At 41.9% G+C, this 13,655-nt stretch overlaps 1 pseudogene; it reads left to right on the top strand.

Annotated features, from left to right (window-relative positions):
- The first annotated feature begins 4,475 nt into the window (after positions 1–4,475).
- On the top strand, positions 4,476–9,344 carry LOC101018381 (annotated as a pseudogene).
- The last annotated feature ends 4,311 nt before the right edge of the window (positions 9,345–13,655 follow it).

The raw sequence follows: 13,655 nt of genomic DNA, 5'->3' as shown, positions 1-13,655 counted from the left end.
GGGAATGCTTTTCAGAACTTATTTGGAGTTAACTTGGGTCTCATTTTCTATGAACACATTCCTCAAATATCCTAAAGCTATGGCAAGATAAGCAACATCTTGATCTGTACAATGAGTGCTTTAATTCTTGCACTTTTCCACAGTTGTGATTACCTCATGTAGTTCAGCGGTATGACTGCCACATCACTCACATATGCCATCTCCTCTGTCAATTACTGGAAAAGTACCAGGCCTGATGTGTCTGCCTTATAAACTCCCTCTGAGCACTGTGGAGAATTGTAGGCACATGGCTTCTCTGGAATGACAGTATATTAGCTTCCACATTATTCATTCAGTAGTCAGAGATTTCACAGATAATCTCCAAAATAAAATGAAGGAAATGCATTTTAAAGATCACTCTTTTTGAGTCTAGATGAATGAATCAAGGGACCACCGTCAAAAATACAGAAGTTCCAAGAAGATTGCTGGTTCTAAGCAATGAGCTCAGTTATGAACCCAATGAGTGTGAAATAGGCAGAACCCCCAACTGAAGGATTTCAAGCAGTATTTGAAGATGAAGGATTGAAGCCAGGACCAAAGATATAGACAGCAGTTGAAGTCTTGAAAATAGACACTCTCTGACAAGAATAGCAAAACAAGAACAATAGGTGGTCAATGATTGGCTACACTTAAGAAATAAGAAGAATCAGTGAAGGACACAGAAGGAACAACCTGAAAGACAACCGGGGAGATCAGTGTCAAACGAAGCCAGAGAAAAAGCCAATTTATGTAGGAAGGTGTAAACATCCAGCTCAAATATTAGAAGAGGGCTGAAGATGAAGGCAAACTGAAAAATTATCACTGGTGACTCTGGAGAATCATAAAAAGCATCTGAAGATTTTTAAATAAATGAGGTTTATCACATTCCCATCTTCTGAACTGATTTTTTTTTTTTTTTTTGAGACAGAGTTGTGCTCTTGTCACCCGAACTGGAGTGCAGTGGCATGATCTCGGCTCACTGCAACCTCCACGTACTGAGCTCAAGCAATTCTCTTGCCTCAGCCTCCTGTATAGCTGGGATTACAGGCACACACCATCACACCCAGCTAATTTTTGTATTTTTATTAGAGACGGGGTTTCACCATGTTGGTCAGGCTGGTCTTAGAACTCCTGACCTTGTGATCTGCCCGCCTCAGCCTCCCAAGGTGTTGGGATTACAGGTGTGAGCCACCACGTTCAGCCAGCTTTTTTCTTTAAGGTGGGGTCTCACTCTGTCACCCAGGCTGGAGTGCAGAGGCGCAATCTCGGCTCACTGCAACCTCCGCCTCTTGGGTTAAAACAACCCTCCTGCCTCAGCTTTCCGAGTAGCTGGGATTACAAGCATGTGCCACCACACCCGGCTAATGTTTATATTTTAGAGATGGGGTTTCACCATGTTGGTGAACAGGCTGGTCTCGAGCTCCTGACCTCAAATGATCTGCCTGCCTTGGCCACCCAAAGGGCTGGGATTGCAAGCATGAGCCACCGCACCCGCTCTTCTCAACTGATTTTCTTTGCCATTTGATCAGGAATCACTTTGAACAAAGGTAGTAAAATAATCAACTGCAAGGTAACAAAATAGAGGGTATCACATAAACAATTCAATAAGCTTCTAAGAGAAATTCAGCTCCTACTGAAATTCCAAACCTATGCATTTATTCAACAAATATTCTTTGAGGGTGCACTGTGTGCCAGGGACTGGCCTAGCCAATGGGCACACACAGTGGGCACAGCGTAGTAAATTAGACCTGAAACTTAATACTATACCATTTGCATACCACCAAAAAGAGAGGGAAACTTATGCATCGTTCTACATTGGCATTTGGGGACCATGTACACAAATTATACAGGCAACTTTTTGAAAACAAATGTAAAACTATTTATTATTTCAATAATTATGTGAATTGCTCATGGAAGATTCAGTTTTGTTGTTTATTCAGATACAAAGTGGGTAAGAAAAGGTATGTGCAGTGGCACATGCCTAGAGTTCCGCTACTCTGGAGGCTGAGGTGGAAGTATCACTTGAACCCAGGAATGTGAGTCCAACCTGGGCAACATAGTGGGATGCCCTCTCCAAAAAAAAACAAAAGCAAACAAAACACTTCAAAAGTAGGCACTTTTGAAGTTTTAGTCGCAATGGACAATATCTTAAACATTGTTTTCTTAATCTAATCTATATAAACTTTATGAAAACATCAATTCCTTAAACACTTTTCTTAATCTGTTCTGCACAAACCTTATGGAAAATAAATTAGTTAATAATAAATTATTAACTAATAAATTGTAATAATAAATTAGCTAATAATTTATTGTTAACTAATAAATTAGCTAATAATTTATTGTTAACTAATAAATTAGCTAATAATTTATTGTTAACTAATAAATTATAATAAATTAGTTAATAATTTATTAACTAATAAATTATAATAAATTAGTTAATAATTTATTATTTAATAATTATATTATATTTAATAATATATTTATTATTAACTAATTTAAATTGTTAAATTAGTGGGGATTGAGTAGACAAGGAAAGCAATACCAAAGGAAAAAAAAAGACAGCTTGGCCAACATGATGAAACCATCTCTATTACAAATACAAAAATTAGCCAGGTGGTGGTGGTTCACACCTGTAATGCCAGCTACTTGGGAGACTGAGACGGGAGAATCGCTTAAGCCTGGGAGGCGGAGGTTGCAGTGAGCTGAGATTGCATCACTACACTCCAGCCTGGGTGACAGAGTGAGACCCTGTCTCAAAAAAAAAAAGAAAAGAAAAGAAAAGAAAAAGAAAAAAGAATGAATTCCTGCAGAGCCCTGAGATTGTAAGACAGTGACAAACCTTAGGCCTATATCACAGTGTGTAGGGAGACCCCCTGAAACTATTGCTATGGAATAAAAGATGAAATGCTCCTGATTATTGTAAACACAAAATTGCATGCAGGATTGTGTAAAGACAATGCCAGGTTGGACTGCCAGAATGAGCCAACAGCGCGTGATGTGCTTCCCCCTCCAGAGAGCCTATGAATGGACGTGCAGTCAGGGAGGTTTTACATCACCAAGATTCCTATCCCAGAAAAGCAGATGTTCATAGCTCTGGAAATGGAACGCGACCCTCGTGGAGAGCCTATAAATGGACGCACGGGGGGTGTCTGTCCATATGGATAAGATAGGGCTATAAACGCCCTCATCTTACCATGGCTCTTCTAGGCCTCTTTAGGGTTAAGGCATACTCCCTTCTGAGAATTTCTGGTCTAACCAGTTGTCTTGCTTCACATCCTGTTACCATGGATTGTTTGTAACCAGCTCTTGCTGCAACTGTTACTGGTGATTAATATTTTGCTAATCATAGGTAATGGAAAGACGGTGTTTCTGTTTTAAGGCTCTGTTAGAAATTACTGATGCGCATACTATATATTTTTTTTTTTTTTTGAGACGGAGTCTCGCTCTGTCGCCCAGGCTGGAGTACAGTGGCCGGATCTCAGCTCACTGCAAGCTCCGCCTCCCGGGTTTATGCCATTCTCCTGCCTCAGCCTCCCGAGTAGCTGGGACTACAGGCGCCCGCCACCTCGCCCAGCTAGTTTTTTGTATTTTTTAGTAGAGACGGGGTTTCACCGTGTTAGCCAGGATGGTCTCGATCTCCTGACCTCGTGATCCGCCCGTCTCGGCCTCCCAAAGTGCTGGGATTACAGGCTTGAGCCACCGCGCCCGGCCACGCATACTATATTGTAAATTCTTACTTCTGTATACTCTACTTCTGCATACAGATGTTATGTTAAAGGATTACTTCATCCCCATGTGACCATCTCACCTCATAATCAAATGACCCTAAATCCCTCACTAACCTACCCCTGCCCTCACTAAACTTAATAATAAATGTTGGTATATCCAGTGCATTGTTGGCACCGCGGGACCAGAAGGCAGTGACCCCCCTGGACCCAGCTTTCACTATCTTGTGTGTGTCTGTTATTTCTTGACCTGCCAATCCGCCTGGGAACAAAGAGAGAGCCCCGTTGCATTTTGGGCTGCTGGCCAGATCCCGCAATAACAGTGTGTAGGATTTGTAAGTGGAATTATCCCATGTAAACTAGAGTTATGGAAAAGCAGTGTACAGACTAAGTTCTATGCAAAATTAATGACCTTAGCATTTATGCTGACAGTCTGTAGCATTAGAAAGTAAATTGTGGCCGGGCATGGTGGCTCACGCCTGTAATTCCAGCACTTTGGAAGGCCGAGGCAGGTGGATCACGAGGTCAGGAGATCAAGACCATACTGGCTTACACGGTGAAACCCTGTCTCTACTAAAAATACAAAAAATTAGCCAGGCGTGGTGGTGGGCACCTAGAGTCCCAGCTACTCAGGAGGCTGAGGCAGGAGAATGGCATGAACCCAGGAGGTGAAGCTTGCAGTGAGCCAAGATCACACCACTGCACTCCAGCCTGGGTGACAGAGCAAGACTCCATCTCAAAAAAAAAAAAAAAAGAAAGTTAATTGCTTTCTGGACACATGGTATTTGGTAAATAAGCTCAACGAGATGCAAGGATGCAAATAGACTGCATTTCAAAAGTTTGGATAATTCAGTTTGGCACTAGAACACAATTTATGGGGGAAGCAATGTAGCAAGTCCAGTATTTAACTAGAATAACAGTTGAGAGAATTTACATGTATGTATGTGGTCCTTTATATAGGTATTTTCATTTCATTCTTACCATCATCTACCACTGCATTTTACACAGGAGGAAACTAAGGCCCAGAGAATAAAAGTGACTTGCTCAGGGTCAGCCAGTAAGTAGCAGAACAGAGGTCAAACTATCATTTTCTCAGTGCATCTAGACAAAATGTTTCTCAAAATATGAACCAAGGGTCACCTATGTGAGACTCACCAGTGATAGGTAAAACACACAATGGAGAATTAATTTGGAAACACCAAATTGAATATTCAAATGCAGATTCTTGGTCTCCATCTACTGAATCAGACTCTGAAGTCAGGGCTCCAGGAATTTCCAGTTTTACGAGCTCTCCAGGTGATTTTTATGAATGCCAAAGTTTGAGAACCATGAAAGGAGGTTAGGTGAAAGCTGCCATATGTAATAAATTTACATAAAGTTTTGATTGGTTTACGTCAGCCATTTTAAAAACAGGATGATGATAATTAATTGTGAGTAATCTCTAATGGGTACAATTTAAGACAGTATATAAGGTGTATTATTTACCGCTTACCCCTTGCTGGCTTCAGCATTTTTTGCAGGAAACTTTCTCTGAGTTCCACTATTCCAAGCTATTGTTCCAAATTGCCTTTCTTCTACTCCTGAACCCACAAACTCTCTCAGATGGGTAAACTGGGTTTTCTGTCACTGTTATTCCTTTCAGAGCTCCTATTAGGGCTCTTCCACCAGCTCCCCTGTCCCCCAGCGCTGCACTGCTCAAGCTCAGGGCTCCTGCTAAGGTAGCCCCGTTGTCTCGCCCTTCAGTCACAATTATGATTATTCACCAGGACCTCATCAGCCACGATGAGATGTTCTGCAACATTTACAAGATCCAGGAGATGGCTGAAGGGCTGTGCCTGAAGGTGGAGGAGAAGATGGTCACTAGGACAGAGGGTAGCATTGATGACTCTCTCATTGGTGGAAATGCCTCCGCTGAAGGCCCAAAGGGCAAACGTACAGACAGCACTGTAATCACTGGTGTTAAGATTGTCAAGAACCATCCTTTGAAAGAAAGCAGCTTTACAAAGGAAGCATACAATAAGTACATCCAAGATTACATGCAATCAATCAAAGGCAAACTTGAAGAACAGAGACCAGAAAGAGTAAAACCTGTTACAACAGAGGCTGCAGAACAAATCAAGCACACCCTTGCTAGGAGGCCGAGACGGGTGGATCACGAGGTCAGGAGATCGAGACTATCCTGGCTGACACGGTGAAACCCCGTCTGTACTCAAAAATACAAAAAACTAGCCGGACAAGGTGGCGGGCACCTGTAGTCTCAGCTACTCGGGAGGCTGAGGCAGGAGAATGGCGTGAACCCGGGAGGCGGAGCTTGCAATGAGCTGAGATCCGGCCACTGCACTCCAGCCTGGGCGACAGAGTGAGACTCCGTCTCAAAAAAAATAAAATAAAATAAAAAAATACCAGTTTTTATTAGTGAAAACATGAATTCAGATGGCATGGTTGCTCTATTGGACTACCATGAGACTGGTGTTATTACAGTAGGCAGCTAGTTAGGCATGAGCAGGGAATAAGAGGTCTCCACCCATCCCCACCAGGAATGTCAGGCGACCATCAGGTGATGGTCAGGTGGTTGTTAACTGTCTCTCTAAAATAATAATTGGTCATGGCCAGGTGTGGTGGCTCATGGCTGTAATTCCAGCACTTTGGGAGGCCAAGGCGGGAAGATCACCTGAGGTCAGGAGTTCTTCCCGCCTGGGAAGAACTTCCCACCTGGTCAACAAGGTGAAACCCCATCTCTACTAAAAATACAAAAAAATTAGCCAGGTGTGGTGGCGTTCACCTGTAATCCCAGCTACTCCGAAGGCTGAGGTAAGAGAATCACTTGAAGGAGGCAGAGGTTGCAGTGAGCCTAGATTGCTCCAGTGCACTCCAGCCTGGGTGACAGAGCGGGACCCCATCTCAATTATTATTATTTTTATTATTATTATTATTGGTTGCATCCAGCTCCAGGGAAAGGCAATCTCCTAGTAGACAGAAAAACACCCGAAACTGGTGATAAGGAGCTTCCCAATAAGATCTCAGGAACTGAGTGAGTGGGCTCAAGCTTGCACACTAAGAGGCAAAATGGCAGAGTTTAACTGGTATATAACCACCTAGGAACATTTGGCTGGTGAGGGAAGAATACCTCAAGTGAGTATGCATACAACTCCAGTAAACACACTACACATATTCCCCTCTCAGGCGCCAGCAGGCCACTGTGCATGTGGACAGCCCACCCCCAGGGAGGAATCTGGGGAGAAGGGTTGCAAGACCCTGGAAGCATGCCAACATATAAAACCCCAAGTCAAAGGTAAAACAGTGCAGCTGATCTCTCAAGTTGCCCGCTTAGCCCTCTTCCAAGTGTACTTTACTTCCTTTCATTCCTGCTCTAAAGCTTTTTAAGAAACTTTCACTCCTGCTCTGACTCTTGCCTCTGCCTCCTTGATGGAATTCTTTCTTCTGAGAAGGCTAGAATTGAGCTTGCTGCAAACACATTTGGATTTGCCACTGGTAACAGTGTGACCCCATATATAATTTTCTCTCTTTTTTTTTTTTTAATACTTTTCAAAACCTTTTGACTCAATTGTTATTTTGTTTTATTCTACTTATGTATTTTTTTTGAGACAGGGTCTTCCTCTACCACCCAGGCTGGAGGGCAGTGGCACAATCTCAGCTCACTGCAACCTCCACCATCTGGAGTCAAGTGATCCTCTTGCCTCAGCCTCCCAAGTAGCTGGGACTACAGGCACATGCCACCAAGCCCGACTAATTTTTGTATTTCCTGTGGAGATGAGGTTTTGCTGTGTTGCCCAGACTGGTCTTGAACTCCTGAGCTCAAGCGATCTGTCTGCCTTGGCCTGTCTGCTGGGATTATAGGTGTGAGCCACCGTGCTCAGTGATTCTCTTTAAGGATGGTTTAGAAATGGAAAAATGTTAACAAATTTGGCAATTACTTTGGATCTCTCACTTGTCGTCATAACTGGCTTCTACTTGTCATCCACATAACACCAGGACTTCGAACAAATGGGATTGATATCATCTTGAGCTCTTCATTTATTTTGACCATAATTTATCTGGAGTGTAGACATTGTCTTTAAGAAAAATATGTCAGGTAGGTTGTCTAAAAATTAAATGCATTTAAACTCATTTGAGAGAATGCCTTTTAGTTTAAAACGTATTTAAACTAAGCCCATCTTGTAGTGTTCCTGGAGAAGCTAAGCCTGATTGTAAGCCACTACTAGAAAGAATAAGACTGTCATCAGATAACTTCCACAGTGGAAACTACTTCTGAGACTGGAATATAAAAAGCAAGAATCAGGCTGGGCCTAGTGGCTCCTGCCTGTAATCCTGGCACTTTGGCAGACTGAGGCAGGAGGATTGCTTCAGCTCAGGAGTTTGAGATCAACCTGGGCAACATAGTGAGACCCCATCTCTGAAAACAGATATATATATCTAAAATTTAAAAACCCCAAGAATCAAAAGTGTTAACTCTGAATTGCAGTAAAGGGAAAGACCATGCTCATAGCAATGCCAGCATCTGAAGTGGAGCCTTTTACATTTCATCACTTACAATGGCAGTAGTTAATTCTGAAAGAGACTATCAAGAGAGTAAAAAGAGACTAATTTAGCTGGGACAGAAAGAAAAAGAACTTTCGGTAGGGGGGTCAGGAGAGTGGCAAGGTCACCTGTGGCTCTTTGTAAAGCAGAGTTATGTGTTAAGTCAGGATTTATTGGTTCCATAGCTGCCAGAACATTTGTCCTACTTTTCAGGCATCTCTACAACATTTTCCCCATAATCTCCTGGGTGAAATGCACATTCACATTCCAAGTCACTTTGAATGGGAAAACCTTAATGAAAAAGGCGTTAATCACAGATACATCAGGAAATATACTACAACAATATTGTCACAGCTGCAGCAGGAAGTCATGGTGAGCCTTCCTGGTTATTGTTTAATGTTGTTTTGTGATAAATAAACAGAGTTCAAATGGATAATGAAGAAACCATTTCATCATCTCTGCGTGTGTGTGTGTGTGTGTGTGTGTCTAGACCTCCCCAGCATCCCTCTCTAATTCCCCTCCCATTCAACACATCAGTTTTCTCTCTCATTCATTTCGTTTATTTATTTATTTATTTGTATTGTTAGTAGCGACAGAGTTTCACTATGTTGGTCAGGCTGGTCTTGAACTCCTGGCCTCAAGTGATCTGCCCACCTCGACCTCACAAAGTGCTGAGATTACAGCCGTGAGCCACCGTGCCCGGCCTCTCTAATTTATTTTTGTCTAGGGATTAAGTATTACTGACAAGATGAACTAGGCTGAGTCAGCTATAGTGAATCCAGATTCTAAGGCAACCTCAAAAAACAAGCAGCTCAGGGCAAGAACTGAAACCTAAGGTTTAATGATTTGATATTTTCCAAAGTCTGAAGTTCTAGGTATTTTTCCAAATGCTACCTGAGGATTTCTATTGCAACTGTGCATTGCTGCCCTGCCAGACAGCTGCAGTCAGCATCTTTGAGCTGACTTGGTTTCTGACCCCTCCTGGTTTCAGACCAGGCACTAGCCCTTGAGGAAAATTCAGACTCCCTTGAAGGTGGTCTCACAACCCCACACTCCTTCTAATCAATTCTGCCTCCCCTTGAACTGAGGCAAAAAAGAGGCCAGGTGCGGTGGCTCACACCTGTAATCCCAGCACTTTGGGAGGCCAAGGAGGGCGGATCACGAGATCTGGAGATTGAGACCAGCCTGGCCAACATGGTGAAACCCGGTCTGTACTAAAAACACAAAAATTAGCTGGGCATGGTGGCACGTGCCTGTAATCCCAGCTACTCGGGAGCTTGAGGCAGGAGAATCGCTTGAACCAGGGAGTCAGAGGTTGCAGTGAGCCGAGATCGCGCCACTGTACTCCAGCCTGGAGACAGAGCGAGACTCCATCTCAAAAAAAAAAAAAAAAAGATCGTGATTCTCAGCTAAAAGTACAGAGTAAAGAGAGCATGGCAGCAGTGAGAGAGAGAGATGAGATGCAGGAGAATCGTTTGAACCCGGGAGGCGGAGGTTGCAGTGAGCCGAGATTGCACCATTGCAATCCAGTCTGGTCAACAGGGCAAGACTCCGTCTTTAAAAAAAAAAAAAAAAAACTACCTCTCTCCAACAGCAATACAAAGAGAACTTTTTCTGAGCTGGAACCAAACAAATTAAAAAAGAACCATTTTATTCCTGCAGAAAAGCTCAGTAAAATTCAACTTCATGCTTCTAGATGTGGCTCTAGAGATGGGATCTAATCTAAAAGAACAGATTTTTAAAAACTGTTTCTAAATTTTGCTCATCCCAGGCACATTAAGATGGACCCATGACAATTACTAATTCCTCTGTCCATTTATAGAACTTTTAATTGAAATACAATAAATATATAGAAAAGAGCACATGTCATGAGTATACAGCTTGGTGAAATTTATAAGTTGAACATTTCCTTGTTAGCCCCAGATCAAGACCCAGAATGTTATCAGAACCCAGGAAGTCCCCAGATGTGCCCCTTCCACATCCTGGCAACAAAGATTTAGTAACCGTTCCCCTGACTTCCAAAAGCGAGTCGTTTTACCATTTTTTTGTACTTTATACACATGAATCAGATCATGTGTGTTCTGCGACTGGCTTCTTTCATTCTACTGTGTTAGTGAGATGAGTCCTTACTTGAGTATAGTTTACACAGTTTTTTGAGGCAAGTTTGCTTTTGAGAATTTAAGGAATGGAATGAAACAAGGTTTCACATGATTAACACAGGCAATTCACTTCTTTCGGATCAACAAGGCATGGCTTATCACAGTATCAAATATCCTAGGACAAATGGCAAAGCTAGCTATAATTTATTTCAACAAGGAGGGAGATGGATAAAGGAGCACTGTTTTGAACAACCTGAAGCTTCTGCTTCATGTTAAGCCTTCTAAAGTATGTTTGCAACAACAAGGTCACTTGGGCTCTCAATTAGCCTGGCTTCTGGCTTCAGCTTGTCTGTGGCCTTAGGTATACTTCTTGTCCTCTGAGACAGAAAAATTTTACTAAATATTATCCTTCTAGTTCTTATAGCCCATGATTCCATGTTTCCAACTCAAATCCCTTGACCATCTATCCACACAGCGATCCTGCCTGCATCCAAACCAGCTGGTACAGAGAAAAGTCACAGTTTTAAGTTAGGAGTAATAAAATCAGTCTAATTTTACAAGGTCTACTGAAGACAATATACCCATGTTGTATCCAATAAGCAATTTTTTTTTTTTTTTTTTTTTGAGACAGAGTCTCTGTCACCCAGGCTGGAGTGCGGTGGCATGATCTGGGCTCACTGCAGCCTCCCCCCAGGTTCAGGTGATTCTCATGCATCAGCCACCCGAGTAGCTGGGATTACAGGCATGTGCCACCATGCCTGGGTAATTTTTGTGTTCTTAGTAGAGATGGGGTTTCTCCATGTTGGCCAGGCTGATCTGGAACTCCTGACCTCAAGTGATCTGCCTGCCTTGGTCTCCCAAAGTGCTGGGATTATAGGTATGAGCCACCACGCCTGGCCTAATAAATAGGCAATATTTTAAACATACAAGTTCTATAACATCCACTTTCTATCTTAAGGTGTTTTAATAGCTTATGTATCTAATAAGTAGCCTTTTTTTTTTCTTTTTTTGAAACAGTTTCACTCTGTTGCCCAGACTGGAATGCAGTGGTGTGACCATGGTTCACTGCAGCCTCGACCTCCCTGGACTTAGGTGATCCTCCGACCTCAGCTTCCCAAGTAGCTGGGACTACAGGCACGTGACACTATAGCCAGCTAGTTTTTTGTTTTTTTGTTTTTTTTCTGTAGAGACGGGGTGTAGCCAAGTTGCCCAGGCTGGTCTGGAACTCCTGGGCTCAAGCAATTCACCCACCTTGGCCTCCTAAAGTGCTGGGATTACAGGCATGAGCCACCACATCTGGACCTAATAAGTAGACTTAGAGTGTGGATGAGGATGAAGTGACAGGCCAGGTGATCTATTCTGTCCCCACCTCATAGTCACCCTACTCTTGACATCATTCTAATTGTATTTACACTTGGTGTTGAAGAAAACAAACACAAAAATCTTCATGGGTCAACTTTAAACATATCTTATTTCTAGATCACCATGGATTCATATCCTTTTCTTCCTATTATTTTGTAAATAACACATTTATATTACATTATAATTCAAATATTTTTGTATTGAATTCACCATTTAAAATATATGACAGTTTTTACAAACCAATTTTGACTTTTTATTTTCATTTTTTTATTACACTGCAATTCTTTAAAGACAGAAATGCTTCTCAGCCTCAATGTGAGAGGTGCTGCTGGCAGGAAACTGGGAGAATCTGTTCTATTCACTGACCTCATCAAGGACAAAAACCAATAGGACAAAGCCTCTGCCTTCAAGAAGAACGCAGTGAAGACAAGACAGTTAATATGGCCACCTTAATTTTTTTCCAAGAAATGTTTTGGAAACCTGACATGATTGGCCTTACCCAGACCTTTTATTTCTCAACAAACTCAAGGAGACAACTCATCCTGAAGTGCTACCCTTGGAAATACCTTCCTAAAAACAATAATAGCAACAAAATAACCAAGAAAATTATTTACTAACCCAATTGGAGAGAATAAAAGGTCATGCTTCAAAAGTTACCATTGCTTTGTTGTCTAAGAACAAGTTTTACTTTAAAAATAAAATGACAAGCCAGGCGCGGTGCCTCATGCCTATAATCGCAGCACTTTGGGAGGCCAAAGCAGATCGCTTGAGGTCAGGAGTTTAAGACCAGCCTCGCCAACATGGCGAAACCCTGTCTCTACTAAAAATATAAAAATTAGCTGTATGTGGTGGCACGCGCCTGTAATCCCAGCTACTCGAGAGGCTGAGGCATGAGAATCACTTGAACCCAGGAGACGGAGGTTGCTGTGACCTGAGATTGCACCACTGCACTCCAGCCTGGACAACAAGAGCAAAACTCCAGCTCAAAAAATAAATGAATAAATAAATAAATAGTAAACAGTCACAGTAGAGGAGAGACTGAATTATTTTTTAATTTTCTCTATAGAGAATACTATGAAATCTTGGTCCTATTAAGAGATAATCAAAGAGTATGTAAACAAAAAAGGAATTTTAGAGTATGTTAGGCAGTTAGTAATCATGAAAATATTAATACTGATTTTTTGTTTATGGTATTTTTCAACTCTTTAAAATTTGTAACTTGTGATTAATAGTTCTACATAAACATTCAATTTTGTATTCGTTTCATATTTACAATTCTGCATTGTTTTTATTAAACAGGGTCCCCATAATGTATAAACTTCAGGCTCACCAAACCCAGAAGTGTCTAGGTACAACATAAACTCAATATGGAGTGAACAACTAGTTTAGAAAATTCCAAATCTATGGTTTTTTCAGTGTCTTCCATAATGCGACCTCAGGTAATCAACTGACTTACTTGGCCAGTGGAAAGGAGTGGAAATAAAGATTAAGAGGTATCAACAACAGACACCCAGCTATAGATGGGCCAGAAGAACAAACTCTGCCCCCAGTCTAGTGGTATAGAGGAGACACAGACAGAAACCATTAGCAAGCTTTAAGCAAGGGAGCAAGTGTTTAAGACAAGGAGGCAGGTGTGTGGGCAGGGATCTCATTTATCATTAGAAAGATGGTGATGGTTTGAACCCAGGTGATGTTTCTTCAGGATTGCCACTGTTTTGTGTTGACATTCACCAAGTAGAATGATCTTTGCGTCATTGGGTACTTTGGGGCACCCTAAATATGTAGGAGTCAGAGTTTTACTAGCTTCCCCAGCAATCCTTGCTTAGTCAATTGATTCCTATGTCTGCAGCCAAATGCTATAAAAAACTCCAGGGGAGGTAAACTCCTCCCATCCTCCTGGCTTTTCAATTAA

Source organism: Papio anubis, chromosome 10 (assembly GCF_008728515.1).
Source record: "Papio anubis isolate 15944 chromosome 10, Panubis1.0, whole genome shotgun sequence".
NCBI classification, from domain to species: domain Eukaryota; kingdom Metazoa; phylum Chordata; class Mammalia; order Primates; family Cercopithecidae; genus Papio; species Papio anubis.
The sequence above is the reverse complement of the archived record's forward strand: the minus strand, read 5'-3'. Positions and strand labels throughout refer to the sequence as shown.